Source organism: Lissotriton helveticus, chromosome 1_2 (assembly GCF_964261635.1).
Source record: "Lissotriton helveticus chromosome 1_2, aLisHel1.1, whole genome shotgun sequence".
Lineage (NCBI taxonomy): Eukaryota > Metazoa > Chordata > Amphibia > Caudata > Salamandridae > Lissotriton > Lissotriton helveticus.
In genome coordinates this window covers 404,424,636-404,451,679 of record NC_136058.1, presented here as the reverse complement: position 1 = coordinate 404,451,679, position 27,044 = coordinate 404,424,636, and the positions used below count along the sequence as shown (strand labels likewise).

At 46.8% G+C, this 27,044-nt stretch overlaps 1 long non-coding RNA gene across 1 annotated transcript in view; it reads right to left on the bottom strand.

The window, feature by feature from the left end:
• LOC144807967 (uncharacterized) overlaps window positions 1–20,577 on the bottom strand; it is a 28,973-nt gene extending 8,396 nt beyond the window's left edge. Inside the window, exons 1-2 of the long non-coding RNA XR_013606542.1 lie at window positions 20,527–20,577; window positions 2,478–2,597 (exon numbers count right to left, since the gene is read on the bottom strand). This is a non-coding gene — a long non-coding RNA (uncharacterized LOC144807967). The remainder of the gene's footprint in view (window positions 1–2,477; window positions 2,598–20,526) is intronic.
• Between the last annotated feature and the right edge of the window lie 6,467 nt (window positions 20,578–27,044).

The window sequence follows — 27,044 nt, the reverse complement described above, 5'->3', positions numbered from 1 at the left end:
CCTCTACCTCTCTTCTACGCCTCTACCTCTCTTCTACCCCTCTTACCTCTCTTCTATCTCTCTACCCCTCTTCTACCCCCTATACCTCTACACCTCTACCCCTCTTCTACCCTTCAAACCTACTACCCCTGTAACCTACTACCCCTCTACCTCTCTTCTACCCCTCTACCTCTTCTACCACTCTACCTCTATTCTACCTCTCTTCTACCACTCTACCTCTCTTCTATCCCTCTACCTCTCTTCTACCCCCCTCTACCTTTCTTCTATCCCTCTAGCTCTCTTCTATCCCTCAACATCTCTTCTACTCTTCCACCACTCTACCTCTTTTCTACCCCTCTACCACCCCTCTTCCCTTCTACTACCCCTCTTCTACCCCTCTTCTAACCTTCTACCCCTCTACTACCCTTCTACCTCTCTATCATCCCTCTTTACCACTCTACCACTCCTCTACCCCTCCTCTACCCCATCCCCTCTTTTACCCCTCTACTTCTCTTTTACCCCTCTACTTCTCTTCTACCCCACTACCCCTCTTCTACCACACTACCTCTCTTCTATCCCTCTATCTCTTTTCTACCCCTCTACCTCTCTTCTACGCCTCTACCTCTCTTCTACCCCTCTACCTCTACACTACCTCTCTTCTGCCCCTCTATCTCTCTTCTATCCCTCTTCTATACCTCTACCCCTCTTCTACACCTCTACACATCTTCTACCCCTCTACAACAGCTCTATCCCTCTACTACCCCTCTACCCCTCTTCTAACCCTCTACACCTCTTCCCTTTCTTCTACCCCTCTACCCCTCTATTACAACTCTACTACCCCTCTACCTCTCTACTACCCTTCAACTCCTCTTCTACCGGATTCTATTAGGACCCAGAACCATTTTATTTAGTGATGTCCATCTGCACACTTTCCTGCATCTTGTAGTAAATTGAATATTGACAAACAGAAGTGGTATTTCCAGAAACAGTGAGTTCTGCAGCTTGTCTGTGTATCTTTTATCTGCACCTCAACGACTCCTCACATTCCTCTCGAGAGAAGTTCCTGCTTCCTACTCATTAGTGTCGTTTCAGTAACTGTTTCTATCATGTGTTCATGTTTCATTGACTTGTATTAGGAGAAAAGTGTGTAAAAATACATTTTGTAGCATTAGCATTATATACTCCAACTTGCTTTAGGGTGGATGCTCTCGTCCATTGCAAAGACAATTGCCACTTGTTAGTTTGCTTGGCCTTTTGCTATTTTTGCATTAAATGTATTCAATGTAATCTGCCTGTTACTAAATGACTGACTTGAATTGTATCTTGCTGATGTGAGCTGCGGTATTGCTCGGTGTATTGTGTCTGCCATTATTTGTTCCTCAATAAAGGTTTTTGAAAACTTAAAAAAAAGAAAAAAAGAATATTTGTTTTGCATTAAATGTATGATAGATTTGTTGGCCTCCCGGTGTGTTGCGTTTTATTTTACATAGCACAAGAGATGCTGAGGAAAATGACAGTCCAGTATACACATTCTTCATATAAATCAACTCACAGTATACTGTTCTGGAGGTTCAGTCCCACAGACATTATCTCTAACTGAACACCCTAGGAAGCATGTGCCTTTCAAACCAGTTGCCCTCTGATGCGGCGTCCTCGCTATTGGATAAGTCAGTATGTCCTGAATTTTAGGAGGGTTACCGTATCTAGTGCACCCTGTTAGACAGCGCTCACCTGTGGCAGTAAGATGTTAATAGGCACCTTATCACCTATGCACGGTGCAGGGCTTTGAGTTACAGAGCTCCTCACACTGTGGAGAAGATTAGGTCACATTTACCCATTTTCCCATATTTGGTCATGATGAAATGCCAACAGATTGCTCCATGACTACACAAAGCATGAAAAAAGTTGACCTGAAATTTAGACCCCAGCTTACCAGCAGGTCCATAGGTGATCGACACTTTCACACAGTGATAGGGGCCATTAGTTCCTCAGTTTCTTTGCCACTGTTTTTAATCTCAACATGGACCAGGATGATCACATTAACTATATTGCGGCAACTGGTCGATAGTTGATCTTATATTCAGGCTTTCACCAATCTCACATCTTATGACACAACATCCTCTGTCCTACTATGCTCATCCGGCATACTTAATAAAAGATCTGCGACAAAGTGCCCTCTGGTGGTGCCCGCCAGGCATTGTAGCGCTGGCCTGGTGAAGAGTATAGCCCAATAATGAAGCATGTCACCATCAGGTGAGTGAACGCAACTTGTCTTAAAAGCACATGCTTCCTAGGGTGTCTGCATTCAGTTACAGATAATGACTCTGGGACTGAACCTCCGGAACAGTATACTGTGATTTGATTGTGTTTTATTTAACAAATGTACATAGCAGATATTGGCGCTTGCTTGTTTCACAAAAATGATCGGATACCTGCCTCGGAGCGCACTTCTTACAGACGAGTATGGGGTTATCATGTTGCTGCTACAAGCTCCTTACCTGTGCGAGTTATCGGGAACGATGCAGGGGGCAGACCCAAACCAGCCACATGTGGAGATCAATGACAAATACTGAAGATTTAACAGAGCTTCCAAGCTGGTGACCATTACTTAATTGACCCTGAAAATAAAAGACGTTTTTAGTATTCTGGTGACTCATGACCATAAAAACAAAGGTTATAAATTTAATATTATGTCAAATACTTAAAAAATGAAACTGGATGTGCTGAATCGATGTTGCCCCAGGTCATGCGTGACACCTTCCACCACTATTGCTTATGGGACTTGTAGTTTTGTTTTTCTCATTAAAAGGATGGGCTCTAAAGTCCCAGTGTTCTAAGTGATGTTAGTTAAAATCAGAGGCCTGAGTGAGGGTAAAGCATGACACTGCTCTGCTTCGCAGTGAGATGACTGACAGTTCCTCAGCCCTTCCATTCTTTGACAGACAGAGGCTCGTCAGCCGTTCATATTTGTTTGCAACGAGTAAGAAACTTTTATTGCAGCGTGTGACAACTGAAGAGATAAAACCACTGGGCGTGTTTCATTAACTACTGACAAACATGAACAATCAAGAACATGAGTTTCTAGAAAACTATCAAGCACCCAATCAGAATCAGCCGCCCTTCACACCCAGGAATTCTTGAGGCTTTGGAGAGAAGTAATTGCACGTGGTATAAGAGGAACACTACATCGAATCAAAGCTCACTTCTCAGGGATGTACTGAAATGCCAGCCTCATGGCACACTTAGCCAGCTCTTCACCTCCTCCTCCTCAAACTGTTGACCAGCTATCAGGGCAAAGGAGCCTGCAGCAAAGCATCGCTGGCTTGGTTCCACACCGGACCAGGCAATGTGGTCAACTCCATACTCCTCCAAGTCAGCATGCTCTCTGGTCGAGCCAGTCCTAACCCCACATGAATGTTCCCCATCACAACTATTTTAATGGTACTAAGTTATGTTTCTGCTAAATGTAGGAGTCAAAAAGTGAAAGATTTTACTAGGAAGTGCTGAAAGAGAAATCATGAAGTTTTTCAATATTTCTGAGTCTGCCACAGTACACAGGAGCATTATTTCTCTACAGCAGCAAATCATGTATGTGCCCTGTAGAAAGCTTGTTTGAATAGAACATGGAATTTATTGCAGCCTACAATTCATGCAACAACATAGAGTGCAAGATAACTTGTGTTATTATTCCAGCAGAACGAAATGCCATTCCTAATGTGTACGTCATTTTAAAGACAAACCCAGGAAAATGTACGGTCAGTGTTGTTCTTCTGCCTATTAAAAGACAATCTCCATTAATGTGTCAGTAATTAAAACACTATGAGAAACCCAACTCTATGGCAGGGTGCTGCCTGCCACTATATTGCAGGTTAGTTCCAACATAATCTTATTTATACATACATACTCCAGGGTGCTGCCAGCTATCGGGTCTGCACACAGCAGTCTGGAGCCACTCAGGAAGGAGGTAAGCTCTTCATTTCATCTTAAGCCCTTAGGTTACATTCACAGCCTGATGGATCCGGAGAACTTCCTCGCTCTAACTGCGCCGACGTAGCCCAACATAGTCTGTGTTGTGTGCTGGGTGATGCCTGGCATCTTATTATCGTTGGCGGATGGATGAAGCTCTGATAAGAGCTACTACAACGAGAGCAGAGAAACAGGACCATAGATCGCCACAGAGTGATAACTGCCCAGAAGCTGAAGCAAGAACTCTGGAACAGCAAACCTCCTACACCCTGGAGATTCTCCAGAGTAAGCAAATGATGGTAATGAAATGCATATTGCAGCATTAAGGTCACTGTAACACTGGGCAGGGGACGGGAGGAAAAGAACCAGATAATGTTGAGTGGTGGCGTAGTGAACTGACGTCCTCCCCCTCTCTGCCTCATTATCAGCATGACTGGAACAGGGGAGAAGCCTGTTCCTGGGAACTAGCCGACGAATTGGATGATGGCCCTTTAACTGGAAGACACACGAGTATGCAGCTCCGCCCCCTGATGACGGCGCGGGATTGCTAGTGGGTAAAAACACGGAAGAAGATGTCCTGGCGTGTGACGTCACCGACCGAGGATCGAGAGTGGGAGAGCGGCCCGGAGGAGCAGAGAACGGAGCTTTTGGAGGTGAACCCGAGGACGACAGGAGTAAGCCAGGAGGCCACTGGATCCGTGAATCGCCGTGCCACACTCCCGAGGGAGGAGTGTGGCTACAACAGGTACGGCAGCGTTTGGCGGGCTGGGTAGGAAGACGGGGTTCTTCTAAATCGTAGCCGCGTGTGTGCCAGAATATCTGCCCAACCTTTCTTTGTCCTCACCGTGTAAATATACCCCTCCTCACCAGTAATCACGCCTCTGTACCCTCGCACGTTTAATAAAGTGTTTAGCACCTTAGCACAGGTGTCTCCTGCACTTGCCCGGTTCCCTGTGGGAGAGTCCAGATAGAGTACATATCCTGACGATCTGTACCTGTTTCTTTTCCCTGGCGGAGTCCAACGAGGAGTTAGGAGGAACAGAACATCCCCTGAAGTCTGCTTCTTAACCATCTGTAAACAAGACCATAACCAGATGCCATCATGGACCCCAGAGCTTTTCAGAGAGACACCCTGACAACCCGCCATAAAAAGACGTTTTCCAAAATAAAACCTTACCTACCCCGAACTGGTCTTAGGTCTCTTCTTGATCCCACGCCACAACTGGTGTCAGAAGTGGGATATCCCCCTTCCATCCCGCAACAGAAGATGGACCAAATCATACACCACCTTATAAAGGGACAAGAAAAGTTAGAATGGGCGGTAGAAAGACAAATGACGTCGGCTCAAGCAGAGAGGGAAGTTTTCAAGAACACCATCGAAGGCTTAAAAAAGGCGGTCCAAGAACCCAGTGCTTTACCCGGTGGGAACGTAGAGCCACCCCGACGCATCCCTCGGGAGTATCATTACAAAAATACAACGCAGGGGAGGATCCAGATGCCTTTCTGACTAACTTTGAAAGAGCAGCCAGGGCCTGTGGTTGGGCAGAAGAAAAATGGCCCTTCTTTCTGGCTACATTGTTAACCGGGAAAGCTCAGGCTGCATACCAGGTGGCCAATGCCACAGGGAATACGCCATATCAAGAGATCAAAGAAATAATACTGGACCACTTAGGATTAGATTCAGAGGCCTATCGTGTATGGTTCAGGAAAGAAAAAGGAATTCCTGGTGAAAACCCCAAGACTCTATATCTCCGGTTAAAAATGGCAGCCGATAAGTGGCTGAAACCCGAGAGCAGGCCCAAAGAAGAGATAATGACTAGTATATACTTGGAACAGTTTCTGGAAGCGTTACCACACGGAACCCAACATTGGCTTAAGCAACATTCTGGCCTTACTGTCCACAAGCCGTAGAGACGGCCACCAATTATTCCCGAGCGCAGCCTAGGTCTCTCCCTTGGGACCAAGAAAAAACTACAAAGATGTCCGCAGTACCAAAACCCGAGAGGAAGTTCAAAGTCGGCCCAGAGCAGCCAAAAGTGAAACCCATAAGTATGGAACCAGTTTTCAAAGGCCCCCAGTGCTTCGAATGGGGCCATATCGCTAGACTGTGTCCCAGAAGATAGGCCCCTGAAGAACCAATGGAGGTGGGGTACATACCTAAGGCCGTGATGTACACCGCTGAGATGGGACCATCGTTCTATTTAAGGGTAACGGTCAACCAACTACAAATAAGGGCGCTGTTGGATTCAGGATGCAGGCGGTTCGTGATCCAAAAGAAACTAGTGCTACCCCAACAGCTCATTCCCAAGTCCCTAGTCCATAGTAGATGTGTACATGGGGACGTAAAACCCTATCCATTGGCGCACATTACGATTACCCCCTTAGGGAGAAGTCCTGGGTCAGTGAGAGTAGGAGTGGAAGATTCCTTTCCTGAAGACCTCATTATAGGGGTAGACAACCCAGATTTTTTGGACCTGTTTCAGAGGGAACTTAAAGAACCTAAATCTGAAAAACCAAATGCATGCCCGGCCCTCTTGTCTACTGAACCTTGGGTACTGGATCGTAGTTTCCACTTCACCCAAATTAACGATGCCACCGCTGGGAAAAGGCCCATGTGGAACAAGCCCAACCTAGTCAAAGCATCCCTAAATTCTTGATAAAAGATGACCTGTTATATAGGTTAGGTAAACCCATAGATTCCCTCCAATTGTTAGTACCAAAAGAATTCAGAAAACAAGTCCTGTTTTATGCCCACACTCACCTAACAGCTGGTCATTCAGGCGCCGAAAAAAAGACACACCTACTGAAACTTTTTTATTGGCCTGGGATTTATAAAGAGGCAGAGGAGTATTGTAAACAGTGTGACATTTGCCAGAAAAGAAATATGTATAAACCCCCTGCTGTTGCCTTACAACCTCTCCCCATATTGGGGACTCCATTCGAAAGGGTAGGCATGGACATTATCGGGCCCCTTCCTCGCACTGCAAAAGGACATTCCTATGCCCTGGTCCTAGTGGACTACACAACTAGGTTTCCGGAGGCCTTTCCCTTAAGAATCCCCAATGCTAAGAACATAGCCGAGAAATTGATAGAATTATTCTAGAGGGTGGGATTTCCAAAGGAAATCTTAACAGACCAGGGGACCCCGTTCGTCTCCAGACTGTGTGGTTCTGAAAATCTGGACCCTATTGTTATCCCAATATCGAGGTCCAATACCCGTGTCACAAAATATCAACGTACCATGACGAATTTAGTGTCCGTGAACCGATAATGATTAGGACATCACTCCTATGTATTTGCGTGACAATCGAGGGTAGCCAACACCCCTAAATCGTAGTTTCCGTCCCCATCCCTTAGACTCCATTTTGTGAACGGCATCCATCTTACGTCTTGCCCTCATGTTAAGTCAATTAAAGGTCGAGCTTGATCCAAAAGGACACGTCCACCTTCCCTGACTTCCCCCTGACCTGTCCAAACTGACTCCATTGCTTTAAGCCAAACCTGTTTGGGCGGCTCCCCGCCCAGTGGCCGAACACGATACTATCGACACATAACATTCCACAAACCATTCACCCCATACAGAACATGCTTTCTACAAACATGCACCTGTCCATACTTCTTCTTTATGGCCAGTTTTATGACTGGGTGGTACCTGCCTTTATTGGTGTTTCATCGATATCTGATGGGAGTCCCGGATCTTGCTGGGTAATCTGTCACGAACTGGACATCTAAAATGTGGGTTTGCTTACGTGACGCCGCACTTTGTATTATTACAGAAATATGTTTACAGCCATATCATAAACTCAAGAATTCTTGCTTGAAGCCATTATTTCTGTATAAAAGGAGAAAACTGGTTCTGTAAAAACGAACACGTACAGTCTCCTGAGAATACATGACCCGTGTTTGTCGTGCTTCTAGGACACGTGTTACTTGGTAGCTACCAATAAAACTTGATCTCTGACTGCGACTAGAAGACTCATTGTTTCTGTGGTCCGGAACAAGGGAGAACTCAGAGGTCTTCGGGTGTTGTCCCCTGGCACCACCGGGTTCCTAAAAACCTGGCACCTCAATTGGCGCCCAACTCGGGGCGATATCAAGCGGCGACGGTCCAAGCCAGATGTTCGTGAGGAGCTTCGTGTGAAAATTCCGGAGGACGGCCAGCCACTTCAGTGACCCCTGTATGTCGACGTGGTTCCGAAGGTCTTTGCTGCGAGGTTCCCCGCGTCCCGACGGCTACGAAGGACTGCTGCCCTGACTATCGCCTTGTTTTGGACCCAGTGATCCTTGGTAGAGCGAAACGATAGACGAGTCTTCTAGCGACGTCACCGATCTTCAAATACTTCAGTTAAGTATAAGTGGAGCCTCTCCCAGTCCTTAATTTGTCCTTAGTTTTTGGTATCCTGGAGATACGACTTGATTTGGCACTTGCAAGCCCCAAAGCCGAAGGACTCGTGTTTTCACAAGAAATATCATAATAGATAAACCTTTGAAGTTTGAAGCTAGACTAGTGAGCGAAGATGCCTGGTTTTAGCAGACTTGGAAACTTGTTTTGTCTTGGTTATAATAGGGACTCCCGATTAGAGGATTCGTGTCCGGTTCCTCCAATTGGAACTCCAACGTATGAGCTCTATGTAAAACATGGCGTAGGTCCTATCACATATAATGAAGTGTGGATAAAATACACCCGTAAAGATGGTGTTTTAAAATGGCCCCAATATGGTAGTTTCGACTCAGAAATTCTAGATAACCTAGAGGTCAAACTGTTCAAAAAGAAAGCCCGACCGGCGATGTTTGACTCTTTCCGCTTATGGCGTAAAGAGGCCAAACAAAAGGCAATTAAACTAGAAAAGAAGAATAAGAGGGAAAGGGGTATTTCAGTAATACAAGCCGCGATAAAATTTAAAGACAACGAAGAGGATCGAATAAGTGAGCAGTTGCACAGGCAACGTAAAATGGCAATAGATAAATGCTATCCTGTTTTACCATCTCTTCAGCAAGAGACAGTAAAAGAGCGTGAGAAAGATCCATTAATGGCGCATTTGCTGAGTTCGCCACCACCCTATGCGCAAAATGCCACAGCACCTCCGCAACCTTTAGTTGCACCTCTGGTAGCTGTTATACCAGCTCCTCTACAGCACTCACCAGCTACTCTTCAGCTGGCTTCTATTTCTCTAGTGCAGCCTCCTCAAGGCTCACCAGTCACATCTACTTCTCCTACTGTTCCTTCTACAACTTCGCCTAGCGCACCTTCTATTTCTTCCGATACTAGTTCTGCGAACGCTTCTGTTTCTGCTTTGCGTGACTCTGTTCTGACATCAGTTATTCCTCCACTTTCACCTTCCGTCTGGCATAAAACGGCCAGCATTATTACTAACATTCCTTCACCACTTTTTCGGTCGCCTAAAACGACCCCTAATACGGGACTAAGACAGTTACGAAGCCAAATGCCTGATTATCGAGAGAGGGAATGCCTGAATAAGTTAGCACGGAATTGGGCTCTGGATACAGCCAGATATGATGTAGAGTCCGTCATGAACGTTTTCCGTCAATGGGATGAACCGACGCAAAGATATGTTTTTGAACAGATGTGTGTTTTTCTGTGTGAGGATTTGGAAGATAATGGTCAAGAGAGCAACTCTCGAAAGTTGTGTAGTATAAGATTTAAATTCGGGGAAGGCATGATTGTAGGTCCCGATGTCGACAAAGCAGTTGAGGTATTATTATCATATCGAAGCACAGGTGGTAACTCTGGGTCATCGTCTGAATGTGGTACGTCTAGTAGGAAAAGAGCGAAACAGTACCCCATGAGAGAGGTTCCTCCTGTTTGGAGGGAAGGTGATGCGAATGCTAATCCACCAATTCTGCCCCATTTCCAGCGTGTATGGGTACATGTCCCATGGAAAAGATCGGAAGTATTAGCACTCAAACAGTCACTACCTGACCCTCGTAAGAACCCAACTGGGTATTATAAGGAGTTATCGCAAACTGCAAGCTCATGTATAATGAATTTAGCAGATGTAGACATGTTATTTGGGAACGTTGTTCCACATCCTTTATGGAGCAAGATACGTCATACGGATCACGATCAGGAACTAGGTGACTCATGGGCGAACATTGCGACTACAGATGCTAGACAAGTCGGTGGTTTTAAACCTGAGCCATTAATAGCTGAACTTCCCGGTAGAATTATAGCGTACATGAAGACAATAATGCCTGAAGTACGCGTAAATTGGGACAAGCTATCAGCATGTAAACAAAAGAAAGATGAGAATGTGTCTGACTTTTTCACGAGATTTGAGGAAACATTCACCGACCACAGTGGCCAAGATATGGCTACCGAGGGTGGCCAAAGATTGTTTGTGGACAAGTTCGTACATAATTTGCTCCCTGAACTATGTAATAAACTAAAAGACTCTGAGAGTGCTTGGGCTGTCTCTACGTCAGCACAGATTTTAGCTACAGCCCAGTACTATGAGAATAGGCGTGAAGACGAGCTAGACAAGGCAGATAAAAAGACGAAAGATTTGAAAACTAAGGTTCTCTTCCAGCAGGCCTATCCGCCTCGCACGGCTAGTCAGCCCGACTATCAACCGCGACAGCAGTATTCGAGGAACGCGCAAGGTAACGAGTTTTCCCACCAGCGTCCTACATATGGCCCGAATCAATGTGCGTATTGCAAGGAAGAGGGTCATTTTAAGGATAATTGTCCGGCTCTTGCGCGACGTTTAAACGGTGGTCAAGGTGTAAGGGGGAGAGGTGTTCAACATGCCCCTAGAGGTAGAGGCCGTGGAAATTTCACTCAGAATACAACTTCTTTTCCGCCTCAGAAGTCCATGAATAGCTTTGACCAACAGAATAATTCATCGTCTAAATCAGCTCAGTACTATGCTGACGACTATTACGCTGAACACGAAAATGAGGGTAACGATTGCTAGGACAGCCATGGACAAAGAGAGGGAGTTGTCTCAGTTCCGGTAGACCAGAATGGACCTTATGTCGAGGTAATAGCCTCAGGAGTGTCAGAGCCATTTCTGCTGGATACTGGTGCCACAAAAAGTTCTATCATGCACTCGAAACTTCCTGGCGCACCTTTGTCTGGCGAAATGAATGTCTCTGTAGGTTTCTCTGGCGCCCCTGTTAGAAACCCGATCTCTAGTCCTATGTCTCTTTCTGTTGGCCCATGCGAATTAGAAGCACCCCTCATTTTGACAACAGGTTGTGGTGAAAATTTGCTAGGTTTGGACTTACTAAAAAGGTTATATGCGACCTTGTACTGTTCTCCCTCGGGAGTACAACTTACTTTAGGCAAGAAGGTCATTTCTTCGATGTATTTATCAAAGGAAAATATTCCAACTGAATTATTGTCACTTCCTGATATACTCTGGGCTAATGGTTCTAATGATGTAGGTCGTTTGGAGATAACACCATATGTCATAACTTTGAAAGCCGACGTTAAGTTGCCACGTATTCCCCAATACAAAATATCTAACGAATGCGAAAAAGCGTTGTTGAAAATTGTTCATGATTTGATTGATAAAGACGTCATCGAAGAAACAACAGGAAATGTCTGTAACAGTCCGGTTTTGCCCGTCTTAAAACGTACTGATCCTTCACAACCCCCTGTGTATAGGTTCGTGATCGACCTCAGAGAAGTAAACAAGATAGTTATCCCACAGTTTCCAGTCGTCCCCGACATTACTGCTTTATTGACAATGGTTCCAGCTTCAGCAAATTGGTTCTCGGTGATTGACCTGAAGAACGCTTTCTTCAGTATCCCGATTGCCGAGGAGAGTAGAGATATTTTCGGATTTAATTTAGGAGGACGAAGCTTCCGCTTCAAGTGCGCTCCTCAAGGTTACTGCGAAAGTCCATCCATATTCAGTCAGGCCCTGAAAACACAACTAGACACGATTGTTCTACAAAGTGGTTCAACTCTGATTCAGTACGTAGACGATCTGCTGATCGCTGCGGACACTGAAGAAATTTGCAAGAAAGCTACGTTATCATTATTGCATCACTTATGTGACATGAAGCACAAAGTCTCCCTTTCCAAACTACAATTTTGCCGACAAGAAGTAACCTACTTAGGTCACGTCTTGTCGAAGGAGGGAAGGAGACTGACACTAGAAAGAATACAGGCAATTGCAGAACTAAGTGCCCCAAGGACACAGAGAGAAGTTCGAGCTTTTTGGGGCATTACATCGTACTGTAGACAATGGATACCGAATTTCTCACTGCTAGCTAAACCCTTGCTGGCACTACTCCGTAAAGATACGCCCAATCCTATGCCCTGGTCTGAAGATTGTCAGACGAGTTTTCACAAGTTGCGTGATGCATTGTGTTCAGCCCCTGTGTTGGGAAACCCCAACTACAGTAAGCCTTTTACATTATATGTCCATGAGAAGGAAGGTTGTGCATTATCAGTCTTAACACAACATTTTGGGAACAGACAGCGCCCATGCGCGTATTTTTCGGCAACTCTGGATCCTGTGGCTAAGGCACTACCAAGTTGTCTGAGGGCTACCGCCGCAGCAGCTGTCTGCATTCGACAATCCGCTGGATTAGTCATGAATAATACTCTGATCGTTATGGTTCCGCACGCAGTAGACATTTTACTAAACAGGACGAAGACACAACACCTTACTAGCGCTCGACTATCCAGTTACGAACTGACGTTGCTAGCAAGCCACATCCACATAAAGAGGTGTGATACACTGAATCCCGCAACGTTATTACCCATTCCGACAGGAACAGACAAGAGTGATAAACATGACTGCTGCTTTAGGACAGAAGAAGAGACAAAAGGGAGAGTAGACTTACAGGACACTCCCTTTCCTGAATGCAATGATACTTTATGGGTTGACGGTTCATGTTTCAAGTTACCGAATGGTGATACGACTGCCGCATATGCTGTAACAACATTACACACCATTATAGAGACCGCACGTATTTCCCACAACTCTGCACAAGCTGCGGAAATTATTGCACTTACCAGAGCATGCGTGTTAGCAAAAGGAAAACGAGTGAATGTGTACACGGACAGCCAATACGCCTTTGGCGTGGCTCACAGTTTTGGGAGATTATGGCGTGAACGTGGTTTCCTTACCTCACATGGTGCAAAGATACAACATGGTCAGCTAGTTAATGAGCTCCTTGAGTCACTGACCATGCCACTAGAAGTTGCCATTATGAAATGCAGTGCACACAAGAAAATTCAAGACGATATTGGCCGCGGGAATGCATTTGCAGACGATGTTGCGAAAGAGACCGCAAGGGACACGATGAGTCGAACGTATGTTGCGGGTCCCGCTAGATGTACTACTGATGTGGGAATGTGTGAGGACACCATTGAAAGCGTAAAATGCATACAAGCTGAGGCAACTGAGAATGAGTTGAATGAATGGAGAGAAAGTAAGGGTAGATTGGATGCGAATGGTTGTTGGGTCGAATTATCGGAACACCAGCGATGGCTACTACCTAATGCATACGTACTTGCAGTAGTAACAATGGCTCACGGCATGGCACACATCAGTTCGAAAGGAATATGTAAGCTATTGGCCCCAGTATGGCAGAATAGCAATATCCCAAAATATGCAGAAAATATGGTCAGAAACTGTATGATATGCCTAAAACACAATCCCGGTAAAGGAACTCCAACTCCAGCTGGTCACTTTGCGCCTCCTACGTATCCGTTCGAGGTTTTGCAGCTCGATTTCATTCACATGGAAAGGTGCAACAATCTAAAGTATGTGCTCGTTGTTGTTTGCGCTTTTTCAAGGTGGGTGGAAGCGTACCCCCTTAAAGACAATACTGCTATGACAACTGCCAAAGCCCTTGTCAAAGAGTTCTTCCCGAGATTCGGTATGCCTAGAATTGTCTGGAGTGATAATGGAAGTGAATTCATAGGACGAGTGATGAAGAGAGTGTGTGAGTGTCTAGGCATACACCAGAAATTCCACGCTGCAAATCACCCCCAATCAGCTGGATTAGTAGAGTGTTACAATGGCACTTTGAAACTCAAGCTAGCCAAGATCCAAGCCAGTACAGGTCTTAAATGGCCTGACGCCTTGCCCCTAGCACTCTTGTCAACTAGGATGACCGTCCATTCCAGATTAGGTCTTAGCCCCCACGAGATCGTGTTTGGCCGCCCAGCCAACGTCTGGGGCGTGCCAAGACCAAAGAAACTCCGTGAAATAGAACACCCCGTACTGCTTGATTATTTGTGCGAATTGACAGCTAAATTACGTGTTTTACACCAACAGGTTCACAGTTCCTCTCCGCCAGCCTCTGACGATCCAGGTCATACAATCAAACCCGGTACGTGGGTATTGGTGCGGAACTTCCAGCGCACCAACAACGGACAGCCGAGGTGGACCGGACCATACCAGGTACTTCTTTCCACGAGATCAGCGGTTCGGGTGGACGGCAAAAAGAACTGGGTGCATGGGACCCATTGCAAACGGGTCCCTCTGCCCCTTCCGTACGACCGGTGGGTCGATAAAGGACTTGCCGACTCTAAGACTGATTCCGTACCTCGTTTCATCCCTTTCAGCGATGCACGTTTAAAAGAGACTGGTACCGAAAAGGAGAGTGATCGTATTTTGCAAGGACGTGTGTCACCATCTATGCAATTGGACACTACCGAACCTGAGACATTGTTTAAAGACCACACCGTACCTGAGAAGCGACGATACAACCTGAGATCCAGCCCCAGGGACTAATAAAACCTTGATCTAATGTGATTTCCCTTTTCCCCCAAGAACTATTTTTATCTTCCAGCTCTCTCGTCCCAGGGAACTAGCTCATTTTTTGATTTTCGAACCGCCATCCGGTTCCGCTGCTAGGGTCGCGGTTGAAGTGTAGGGAGTGCAACCAAGGAAGTTCTAGGTCCACGGTTCTGGTTGGTCCGAGGGAGTCACCCCGGACCGAACGGAGCGCGCTCCCTGGCAGAATCAACCTACCACCGCGGGCAGCAAGTAGAGGATGGAGTTTCCATGGGTAGAGAGACCTGTCAAGCTTACGAACTTTGAAAAACAATTGTGTACTATACTGTCCAAGAAAAGATTTTTAATAATATGTGTTCTAATGCTGTGTAGCACTGTGATGCTTTTGATTGGTTATGCTCTATTCGTATTTCAAGTTTCCCTACTCTCAAATGACACTCTGCCGACGCCTTCTCCCACTCTCTCACCACATTCTTTTCACCCTCTACCTGAACACGAGTCTGCCAGAAGGCTCGAATTTGTAAATAACTCTTTCATCCAACTCCTACACCAACACCAGTCTATAATGAACACATCAAACTGTTGGATATGCGGACTCATGCCGCACACGACGGATAAGGGTATCCATTACTTCATCCTGCCATTTAGTTATTATGGTTCTCTGTGGGCTTTTCAGACCATGTTCCTATTCGCCCTAGAACCATACCCGACCCGTTCCACTGAAAGCGATTCCAGTAACAAGGCACTAATAGCAGGGATAAGAAATATGAGTAGAGAGTTCGACACATATATGACTATCCCCAAAGATGAACTGACCCCATACACTCGTTGGAACGTAACCAAACATGGCGTTTACCTGATCAAGAGCCAGGCAGCAAAGAAATCCCGCCCAGTTTGGATAGTGCCCCACCGAGGTCACCTATGTTTACAAGGTATTGGTAGAGATCCCACTGCACAGTTAGGAAAGAGCATTTGCACAGAAACATATGTGCTCGCCTCCCGAACTCCCCCTATACTCTTAGCAGCCAAAGGCACGTATTTCGTCTGCCACGACCAAGCCTATACATGGTTACCCCCTGACTTCTCAGGCACGTGCTTCATCTCATTTCTGCTGCCTCCTACCTACACGGCCCGAGCAGATTACCATCGGACAAGGACAGCTAGAGGTGTCGTGAGTAAAGACGACACCGCGGGTCAGGAATTCGCTGACTTCACAAAAGGTTTTCTGCCCTTTTGGGGGCCTATGGTGAACAGCAGGAATATTCGCCAGTTAGCAAGGATAGTTGAATCCGCCGTGACTACAACGGCCGGAGCACTTGGCAATTTGACAACCGAGCTTCAGACGGATCGACTTATGACCCTTCAGAACCGAATTGCCCTTGATATCATACTCGCCGATCGTGGTGGTGTGTGTAGAGTCATCCAATCCAGTTGTTGCATATTCATCCCTGATAATGCACCGACAGTATACCAGGCCATCTCTAAACTACATGAAATATCTGGTTCCCTTCACGTTGAGAAAGGGGACTGGTCCTTGCTAGGGTGGTTCTGGGGACTGATCGCTGCCTGGGGATGGAAAACGCTAATCTTCATTGGGATGATCTTAACACTTCTGTTTATGTTCTGCCTATGTATCCAGTGCGCCCCTGCACTCTGTGGCCTCTGTGCTACTTCATGTGTACGGAAGCCTGCGTCAAGGGACGAACTAAGCAACAGGATGATGTTACAGCAGCATCTCCACGAATTCCTTCATACAGATTTGGACTCGGATTAACATGAGTTATTGCCTTACATAAGGGCAAAAGGAGGGTCTGTGGTTCTGAAAATCTGGACCCTATTGTTATCCCAATATCGAGGTCCAATACCCGTGTCACAAAATATCAACGTACCATGACGAATTTAGTGTCCGTGAACCGATAATGATTAGGACATCACTCCTATGTATTTGCGTGACAATCGAGGGTAGCCAACACCCCTAAATCGTAGTTTCCGTCCCCATCCCTTAGACTCCATTTTGTGAACGGCATCCATCTTACGTCTTGCCCTCATGTTAAGTCAATTAAAGGTCGAGCTTGATCCAAAAGGACACGTCCACCTTCCCTGGCTTCCCCCTGACCTGTCCAAACTGACTCCATTGCCTTAAGCCAAACCTGTTTGGGCGGCTCCCCGCCCAGTGGCCGAACACGATACTATCGACACATAACATTCCACAAACCATTCACCCCATACAGAACATGCTTTCTACAAACATGCACCTGTCCATACTTCTTCTTTATGGCCAGTTTTATGACTGGGTGGTACCTGCCTTTATTGGTGTTTCATCGATATCTGATGGGAGTCCCGGATCTTGCTGGGTAATCTGTCACGAACTGGACATCTAAAATGTGGGTTTGCTTACGTGACGCTGCACTTTGTATTATTACAGAAATATGTTTACAGCCATATCATAAACTCAAGAATTCTTGCTTGAAGCCATTATTTCTGTATAAAAGGAGAAGACTGGTTCTGTAAAAACGAACACGTACAGTCTCCTGAGAATACATGACCCGTGTTTGTCGTGCTTCTAGGACACGTGTTACTTGGTAGCTACCAATAAAACTTGATCTCTGACTGCGACTAGAAGACTCATTGTTTCTGTGGTCCGGAACAAGGGAGAACTCAGAGGTCTTCGGGTGTTGTCCCCTGGCACCACCGGGTTCCTAAAAACCCGGCACCTCAACTGATGAAGGAAGTCTGTAAATTGCTAGATTTGTCTCACATAAAAACCTCAGCCTACCACCCCAAACGGATGTGTTGGTAGAAAGGTACAACAGGACCTTAAAAACAACCCTAAAAAAATGCTCTCTATTGAACACAAAGACTGGGACCAAGTCCTACCGTTAGCACTATATGTACTGAGGGCCCAGGTACAAAGTAGTTTAGGTTGCTCAGCCTTTAAACTGCTGTACGGCCGACAAACTCGGTCCCTCTTGGAAATAACGAAGGACACTTGGGAACAAGAGAAACACCACGAACAGAAAACCCTACTAGAGTATACTCAACAGCTGAAGTCCAAGCTCAGCAAACTGAGAGATTTGGCATACTCTTCTTTAGAAAATAGCCAGAACAGGCAAAAGAAATATTATGACAAAGGCAAGAAATGGAGAACCCTAGAAAAGGGAGACTGGGTTTTAGTGTGTTTACCCTCCTCCACTAATAAATTCAGGAGTGAATGGCTGGGTCCCTATCCCATAGTAGACACCATAGGGAGAACCACTTACAGGGTCCAGATCTCCCCTTCGAGGAGGCAGACCTTTCACATCAATCTAATAAAAAAATGGATAGGTCTGATACCCACGGTAGCTCAATTCGGAATCCCTACTGGGTCAGAGCAGAGCACCTTAGAACAACTGCCTGTTAATGAAGAACTTACATACACCCAGAAAACTGAGCTCCAAAACACCTTACATCCCTTCTCTCCAATGTTTTCGGACCTGCCAGGACGAACACATTTGATAGAGCACAAAATAGAAACAGAACCAGGGAAATGTATTAAACAAAAACCCTACAGGGTGCCGGCAGCACGACGACAGGATATAAAAAAGGAAGTACAGGACATGTTCAAGTTGGGGGTTATCCGTCCATCTAGAAGTAACTGGTCGTCCCCTATTGTAATGATTCCTAAACCGGACGGGACGACCCGGTTCTGTATGGACTTTAGAGCTTTAAATAACATCTCCTCCTTTGATGCCTATCCCATTTCCCGGGTGGATGATTTAATAGAAAGGATAGGCGAAGCTTAGTTTATTACCACGCTAGACCTCACTAAGGGGTACTGGCAGGTACCACTTAGGGAAGAAAATAAACGAAAGACTGCCTTTGCAACAGAGGAGGGCCTATATGAGTTCAACGTCTTGCCCTTTGGGCTACATGGAGCGCCTGTGACCTTCCAGAGGTTGATGAATACCATCCTACACCCCTTTTCCTCCTTCTGTTCCGTCTATCTTGACGACATTGTAATTTTCAGCAATACCTGGTCAGACCACTTAACACACTTAACAGCTATTCTGGAAGCCCTACACAAGGCAGGGTTACACATTAACTTAAAAAAATCTAGAGCGGCATACTCCAAGGTTAAATACCTGGGGTATATGTTGGGGGAAGGTGTTATAGCCCCTAAAGAGGAAAAAGTAAAAGCCATCATGAATACTCCCTTCCCCAAAACAAAGAGAGAGATATGAGCCTTTCTAGGCCTTATAGGCTATTACAGGAGATTTATAGACAACTTCGCAGTGAGAGCAGCTCCGCTCACAGACCTTTTAAGAAAGGACATTAAAACTCCTCCATCCTAAATCCTTCGGAGGAGGCTAAACAAGCCTTTAAGACCCTTAAAGTGGCCATCACTACAAGCCCAATTTTGATACCTCCCAACTTCAGTAAACCTTTCTCTTTAGCCACGGATGCTTCGGACATGGGCTTAGGAGCTGTATTGTACCAAATAGGAAAAGACGGATTAGAACATACGATCCTCTACATTAGCCGGAAACTACATCCTAGGGAGTGCAAATATCCCACGATCGAAAGAGAATGCCTGGTGATAAGGTGGGCGGTGGAGAAATTAAAGTACTACCTAGAAGGCAAGCATTTTGTACTTTATACAGATCACGACCTGCTACAATGGATGAATAGGACCAAAGCCCATAACCCTAGAGTACTCAGGTGGTTCCTTTTTCTACAACCTTTTTCTTTTTCAATACAACATCGAAAGGGCACTGAGAATGGAAACGCTGATTTCCTATCCAGACAATTAATTTTTCCCAATCGGCAGAAACCAGGGGGGAGGAATGTAACACTGGGCAGGGGACGGGAGGAAAAGAACCGGATAATGTTGAGTGGTGGCGTAGTGAACTGACGTCCTCCCCCGCTCTGCCTCATTATCAGCATGACTGGAACAGGGGAGAATCCTGTTCCTGGGAACTAGCCGACGAATTGGATGACGGCCCCTTTAACTGGAAGACACACGGGTACGCAGCTCCACCCCTAATGACGACGCAGGATTCCTAGTGGGTAAAAACGCGGAAGAAGATGTCCTGGCTTGTGACGTCACCGACCAAGGATCGAGAGTGGGAGAGCGGCCCGGAGGAGCAGAGAACGGAGCTGTTGGAGGCGAACCCGAGGATGACAGGAGTAAGCCAGGAGGCCACCGGATCCGTGAATCGCCGTGCCACACTCCCGAGGGAGGAGTGTGGCTACAACAGGTACGGCAGCATTTGGGTAGGAAGACGGGGTTCTTCTAAACCGTAGCCGCAAGTGCGCCAGAATATCTGCCCAACCTTTCTTTGTCGTCACCGTGTAAATATACCCCTCCTCACCAGTAATCACGCCTCTGCACCCTCGCACGTTTAATAAAGTGTTTAGCACCTTAGCACGGGTGTCCCCTGCACTTGCCCAGTTCCCTGTGGGAGAGTCCAGATAGAGTACATATCCTGATGATCTGTACCTGTTTCTTTTCCCTGGCGGTGTTCAACGAGGAGTTAGGAAGAACGGAACATCCCCTGAAGTCTGCTTCTTAACCATCTGGAAACAAGACCATAACCAGGCGCCATCACGGACCCCAGAGCTTTTCAGAGAGACACCTTGACAACCCGCCATAAAAATACGTTCTCCAAAATAAAACCTTGCCTACCCCGAACTGGTCTTAGGTCTCTTCTTGATCCCACGCCACAGTCACACACTACAACATCTTTCCCTTTAAACCGAAGATAACAGCCTACAATAATAAAATAACCAAAAAGCAACAAAACTAGGAAATGCATTTCCAAAAGCTGCAAAAGAGAAACAGTTAATACAAATGAACAATATTAAACTTTGTTGGTACCTTAGTAATGTGCTTACTTCTGGGCTTCACTCCATCTGCAGCAATAACGCTCTGAAAGGAGAAATTACTGCTGTGAGTTTCAGAGTCTTCAGTATTACTGGTCTCAGTCACGAAGACTGTGGTGTCGGAAGATAACTTTCTCTTATTTGGCTTCATAGATCCACCAGTCACGCCATCGCTATTAGCAGACAGGCTACTGTCAGCAGCATCATAACTTCAGGCAGACCAGCAAAGCGGATCTCACCACTCACATTGGGTGAACAGACTTGTCTCTGCTACATACATCCACTCTGTTCTCAAATTTGCTTGGGGCTGTCAAAATGCAAAGAGCTGCAGTATATTCGCCACACTTTCCTGACTACCTTGTTTTAAAAAGTTGTGACATTCAAGCGTTATTCTTGGTTCATCTCCAAGCTGAATTTCTTTAGAGATTCTATTGCCACACAATACTATTCCCATATTCCAGTTTGTCCACAGGGTGCTTCAAGCCTGGTAGGTTGTCTCCTGCCTGTTTTGCAGATAATTTCAGATAGTTTCTGTAAGAAACTGAATTATTATTTACGGTGGATGAGGAACAATCACAACCGTTGTCAGAATGAACTTTCAAAGCCACTCAATTAACCTAGGATCAACCCCCTGGTACCTAAGCACGGAACAGGCAGGCTTAACTTAAGGTAATATGTAAAATATGTATGCAGAAACCAAAAAAGTAAAAGTCAAAATGCAAAACAATAAAAAACCCAAACCAAAATAGAAAAAAAAAGTAAAATGTATTGAACAAAATGACAAAATCCAATAAGGGGCATGAGATATGAACTGTAACGCTGTAAGAATCACAAGGTGCCAATGGATGAGGGGCCCGGGCATGGATTAGTTTCTCTGGAGCTGACTGCCAAGTCTGAGTGAACTTGTTCTCCCTGTTCAGCAGGAAGTCACTATACCGGAGGAAGGGCTTTAAGTGGAATGAAAAACCTTGTGATGGCTCCCAGAGGGACGTGGTCGATGTAATGAAGGGCGTGGCTTAAAAACCCAAACTGAAAATCCATGCTCGGCATAGTGTGTCGCCCCACTGGTATTTTGCTGCTTCGCCATTCCATCCATAAACAACAAGTAACATTACATCTACTACAAGCCAGGACTATTGGCTTTGTCAATGGTTGTTAGTTGCATAAGATAAATATGCAACATCGATGGCTTCAAAGCTTGAGGGGGGCTGCTAAGGGTTAGAGGGGGCTGCGAGAGGTGAGAGAACTGTAGCTGGTGTGAGAGCACGCTGCAAGGGTGTAATGGGTGCTGCGAGGGTGTGATGGGTGCTGCGAGGGTGTGATGGGCGCTGCGAGGGTGTGATGGGTGCTGCGAGGGTGTGAGGGGCGCTGTGGGGTGGTGAGAGCATGCTGTGATGGGTGCAGCTGGGGATGAGAGTGTCGCTACTAAGGGTGAGAGGGGCTCTGCTAGAGGTGAGAAAGAACTCCAGGTGGTGTGAAAGCTGCACTGCTTGAGCGAGAGAGGGCCTGGTGGGGGTAACAGATGTGCTGAAGAGGGAGCGAAAGGGCACTGTAGTAGACACGCAGTAATTCGGGGGTTAGAAGGGTAACACAGGGTTCGGGGACATGGGCTGCAGGGGCAAGGGATGCCCTGCAAGGGGGGAGAGGGGACATTGCTGGTGGGAGAAGGACACTGACGTGTACCTGGGAGCTGTGCACGAGAGGGGGTCGCTGCAGACTTCATCGAGGGCATTGAAGAGGGGAGGCTGGGGGCACTACCACAGTGAGTGCCATGGCAGTGGCTAACAACAACAAAAGGATGGAGCAGATAGTGTGATAAGTGTGTAAACGGGCGCCCTCTGGTGTGAGATTGGATGCCCCACGGAGTGAGGCCGATCAGAGCGTCACTGGTTGAAGGTGTAACTCTGGGAGTGATCAGAGGTGCGCGTCTGGTAGTGAGCTGTCATAGTGAGATCTTGAAAGGAGTGAGTTTGTATGGGAGGGGAAGTCCCTGTCTACCGGGACTGTGTGTGCACGCGTGTGGTTGAGGTGTGAATAGGGCGCACACTGCAAGAAGTCACTGTGGGGAGAGTGGATGTGTGCACGGGTGATAGTGAGTGTATGGAATCACCGAGTGAAGGTTGCATCCGTGCAGGTGGTGAGGAAGCAAGGAGAGGGTGAACCAGTGTGTGTAATGACTGTCTGCTGGAGGGCTGTGTGCAGCGATGAAGGGCTGCTCGTTGAAGGTGTGTGCAGCGTGATTGTGAGGGGACTGTGAGTGCAGGAAGTGTCTGAGAACAACTGTCTGCCAGCAGTGCGTGATACGTCACCGATGGCCTGAAAACGCGCTGGCGGTATATATATCGCTGTGACACCCCTCATGGAAAGTGCGTGCAAGGCGCGTGTCTTCAGAGAAACTTGTGCACCGGGAACCATTGTGCAGACGTTATATCAGAGAGAATGTGTCAGTGAGATTGTGCATAGAGAGGCTTCTTGCAGAAAGTCACTACAACAAAGTGTGTGCAGGGGGAGTGCGTGTATGGGGGTCACCAGTTAGGAAGTCACCACAGCCGATTAGGAAGTCACTGCAACAAAAGTGTGTGCAAAGGGGATCACCAGCTAGGTAGCCACTAGCCCCTGCAGGGAGAGTGCATGCAGGGTGAGTGTGTGCATGGTGAATACCAGCTAGGAAGTCACCGCAAGGAAAGTGTGTGCAAGGTAAGTGCGTGCATGGGGGGTCACCGACTAGGAAGTTATTGCAAGAAAAGTGTGTGCAGGGTGAAGGTATGCATGGGGGTCACCAGCTAGGAAGTCGCTTTTAAGGAAAGTGTTTGCAGGGTGAGTGCATGCATGCGGGTCACCAGCTAGGAAGTCGCTTTAAGGAAAGTGTGTGCAGGATGAGTGCATGCATGGGGGTGTTACTGACTTGAAAGTTATGTGGCCTACACTGTCATCCACTCGAAAGGGTGCTCTGTTCTGTATTATTATATGTGTGGTATACGAGGCTCCTTGTCCACCACCACCCCCACCATGTCCACCACCACCACATCCACCACCACAATGTCCACCACATCCACCAATAACACCATGTCCACCACCACCATGTCCATCACCACCACCACGGCCTCCACCACGACCACATCTACGTCCACCACCACGTCCACCCCCACATCCACCACCGCATCCACCACCACCGCGTTCAACACCACTGCGTCCATCACCACCACGTCCACCACCACCACATCCACCACCACCAACTCCACCCCAACCACCACGTCCACCACCATCACCATGTCCACCACCACCACCACGTCCACCACCATCACCACGTCCACCACCATGTCCTCCACCACCACATCCACCAACACCCCATCCACCACCCCTTTCACCACCACCACCATGTCCACCACCACCGCATCCACCACCACGTCCATCACCACCACCACATCCACCACCACCACCACCACCTTGTGCACCACCACCACATCCACCACGTTCACCACCACCATGTCCACCACCACCACGTCCACCACCACTACCACCACCACCACATCCACCACCACCACGTCCTTCATCACATCCACTACCACCACATCCACTACCACCACCACGTCCACCACCACATCCACCACTACCACGTCCACCACTACCACATCCACCACCATGTCCACCACCATCACGTCCACCACCACCACGTCCATCACCACCACGTCCACCACCACCGTGTCCACCACCACCACATCTACCACCACCACGTCCACCACCACCATGTCCACCACCACCATGTCCACCACATCCACCACCACAACCACTAACAACACCATGTCCACCACCATGTCCACCACCACGTCCACCACTACATCCACCACCATCACGTCCACCACCATAACATCCACCACCACCACCACGTCCACAACAACCACATCCACCACCACCACCATGTCCACCACCACCATGTCCACCACCACCACCACGTTCACCATGAGGCCACCACCACGTCTACCACCACCACGTCATCACCACCACACCCACCATGTCCACCACCACGTCCACCCCCACATCCACCACCACCATGCCACCACCACCACACCCACCACCGCGTCCACCACCACTGTGTCCAACACCACCACATCCATCACCACCTCGTCAATCACCACCACATCCACCACCACCATGTCCACCACAATGTCCACCACCACCCCCACCACCAGCATATCCACCACCACCACGTCCACCACCACCAAGTCTACCACCACCACTATGTCCACCACCACATCCACCACCACCACCATGTCCACCACCACCGCATCCACCACCACCATGTCCACCACCTTAATTTCCTATGCAATGAATAACGTTAAAAGATTTTTCAGTGGCGCATCTGCAGAAAAGTCCTCTTCCTGTTGGAAATTAAGAGGAACTTAACCCCTCACCCAAACAATACATTTACGAAAAAAATGGACTGAATGAGAGCCGTGGCCTGCGGCCTTGGTGCTACAGTAATATTACACCTGGAGGCCAAGAAACCAAGCGCGTAGAAGCCCTGAGAGCACGGCCGCCACGCCGCAGATGCACGCACCGCGGCGGCCATCAGTGGGTTCTGCCCCAGTAGCTCGCGTGGTTTAATGGAACAGGCCATTGGCTTTGAATAGATCCCAGGGGCGGGATACACTTACAGGGGCAGATTTAATCTTCCATGAAAAATCAGTGGGATGCCAGTGGAGCATGGGACAAAGAGGCGCGAGTGGTTTATAGCCGCTGCCAAAAGGACCACTGGACATAACTTCTTCAAACAGTATATGTCCATCTTCACCATTGACCCGGAGTCCTCAAGGACAACTGTGGCAATCAAACCACAAACACAGGTATCTAGGTAATCCATGTTGTGGGGTGCGAAGGGGGAATTCCATAAATCTAATGCCATTTGAATATAATTAAATTGGGGACTTTACTGTAAGGAAAATAGTACTTCAAGGAAGTAAGCGGGCACTAAGGCATTTATGCCACACACATGTTTATTTGTTGACAGGAAAATACACTATGCAAAATGTTTCAGTAACTGACAGCTTTTGGTTAAACCTGGGCAGAATCATTCAAATTCAAACTTTGTTGACAACAAATTAGAAATGTACGGCGCCCTAGGCCATAAGAGCCCACACAAAAGCTTCAAATTTAAGTTTTCTAATGTTACTAAAAAGACCATGAGACTGAAGATAACAAGCATTTGCAATGCAACAGGTAGCGCATTTACACGAGTTTAAGCTATTGGGATTGTAATGACAAAGCATTTTATTTATGTTTTGAAACCCAAAACATAAATAAAAGGCATTGTCATTTACAATGCCAATAGCTCAAACTTGCGTAAATGTGAGACCAATTGCATTGCAAATGCTTGTTCCAGTTTGTTGTGTGTCCAAACACCCATTTGGTAGCAAGTAGCAGGTTTACCCCAACTGCCTGGTATTTCGTAAACATCAAATGAATCGCTAGTGGGCTGCCAACTATCAAGGTCGCACTGAGATATAGAATATTTATGGGCACCAAAATAAAAATGCTCTCCATTAGTGAATAGCTGAAGAAGTGGCATCTATAAGCCAACTGTAATGCACAGCTATCATGCAAAAGGAAAATAATAATAGACTACTGCATAGAATATCTGTGCAATGCAGTAAAAAAAAGTACATAGATATGCAAGTCAGATTCAGAGAGCACTATATTCATTCCATATCATGCATTACAATATTTTAGCTTTCTCCCACTGGAAACTTGCTCTGCCCAATGAAAGTCAATGTTAACATGTTCCACCACGTTTCATTAAAACTCTCCCACATTGTTGTACCAAAATACATTTAAGACTTCTTTATTCATGTACATGAGGGTATACGCTGCTCATGTGCGTGCTTATATTACATGAATGACGGTTCATTACCATTAAAGAGAGGCATTATAGATTTGCAATGTCCCTCTCTGTGACATTACTGCACACTGTCTATGCTAATTAACAAACCCTGCCCCTTTGAAACCTATTTTTTGTTTTGTTTAGGGCTCGTGCCCCCTGTACTTTTCATTTTTGTACTTGTGGTTAGCTGTGTTCAGTATCTGTATGGACTTAAATATACAAAAGTGATGTTATTACAAGCCTTAAAATAGCAAATGTGTCACAAATTGTGGCTTACGTGAGGACGGAGGGACAGGAGACTGATTAGATAAGTGGTGAATTAATAAACCAGCCTCGTCACACTCACACTTCCTTGAAGACTTGACAAGCCTGTCTGCTCAACTGCGACCCCTCTTTAAAGAACATGGAAATACACGTGTAGCTGGGGTGGTCGCCGGGAGGATCTAGATCAGTGATACTCAAAGTACGGCCCGGGGGCCGCATAAGGCCCTCCAGGTCTCTACATGCGGACCCCTGGGCAGCAGCAGCTCTGGGCTGCCGTTTACTCGACTCAGAACTAACTTGAAAAAGAAACGTACGTATACAGCAAACACTTATTTACAGGTTAATTTCAGTTAGGAAAAGGAGGTAACGAG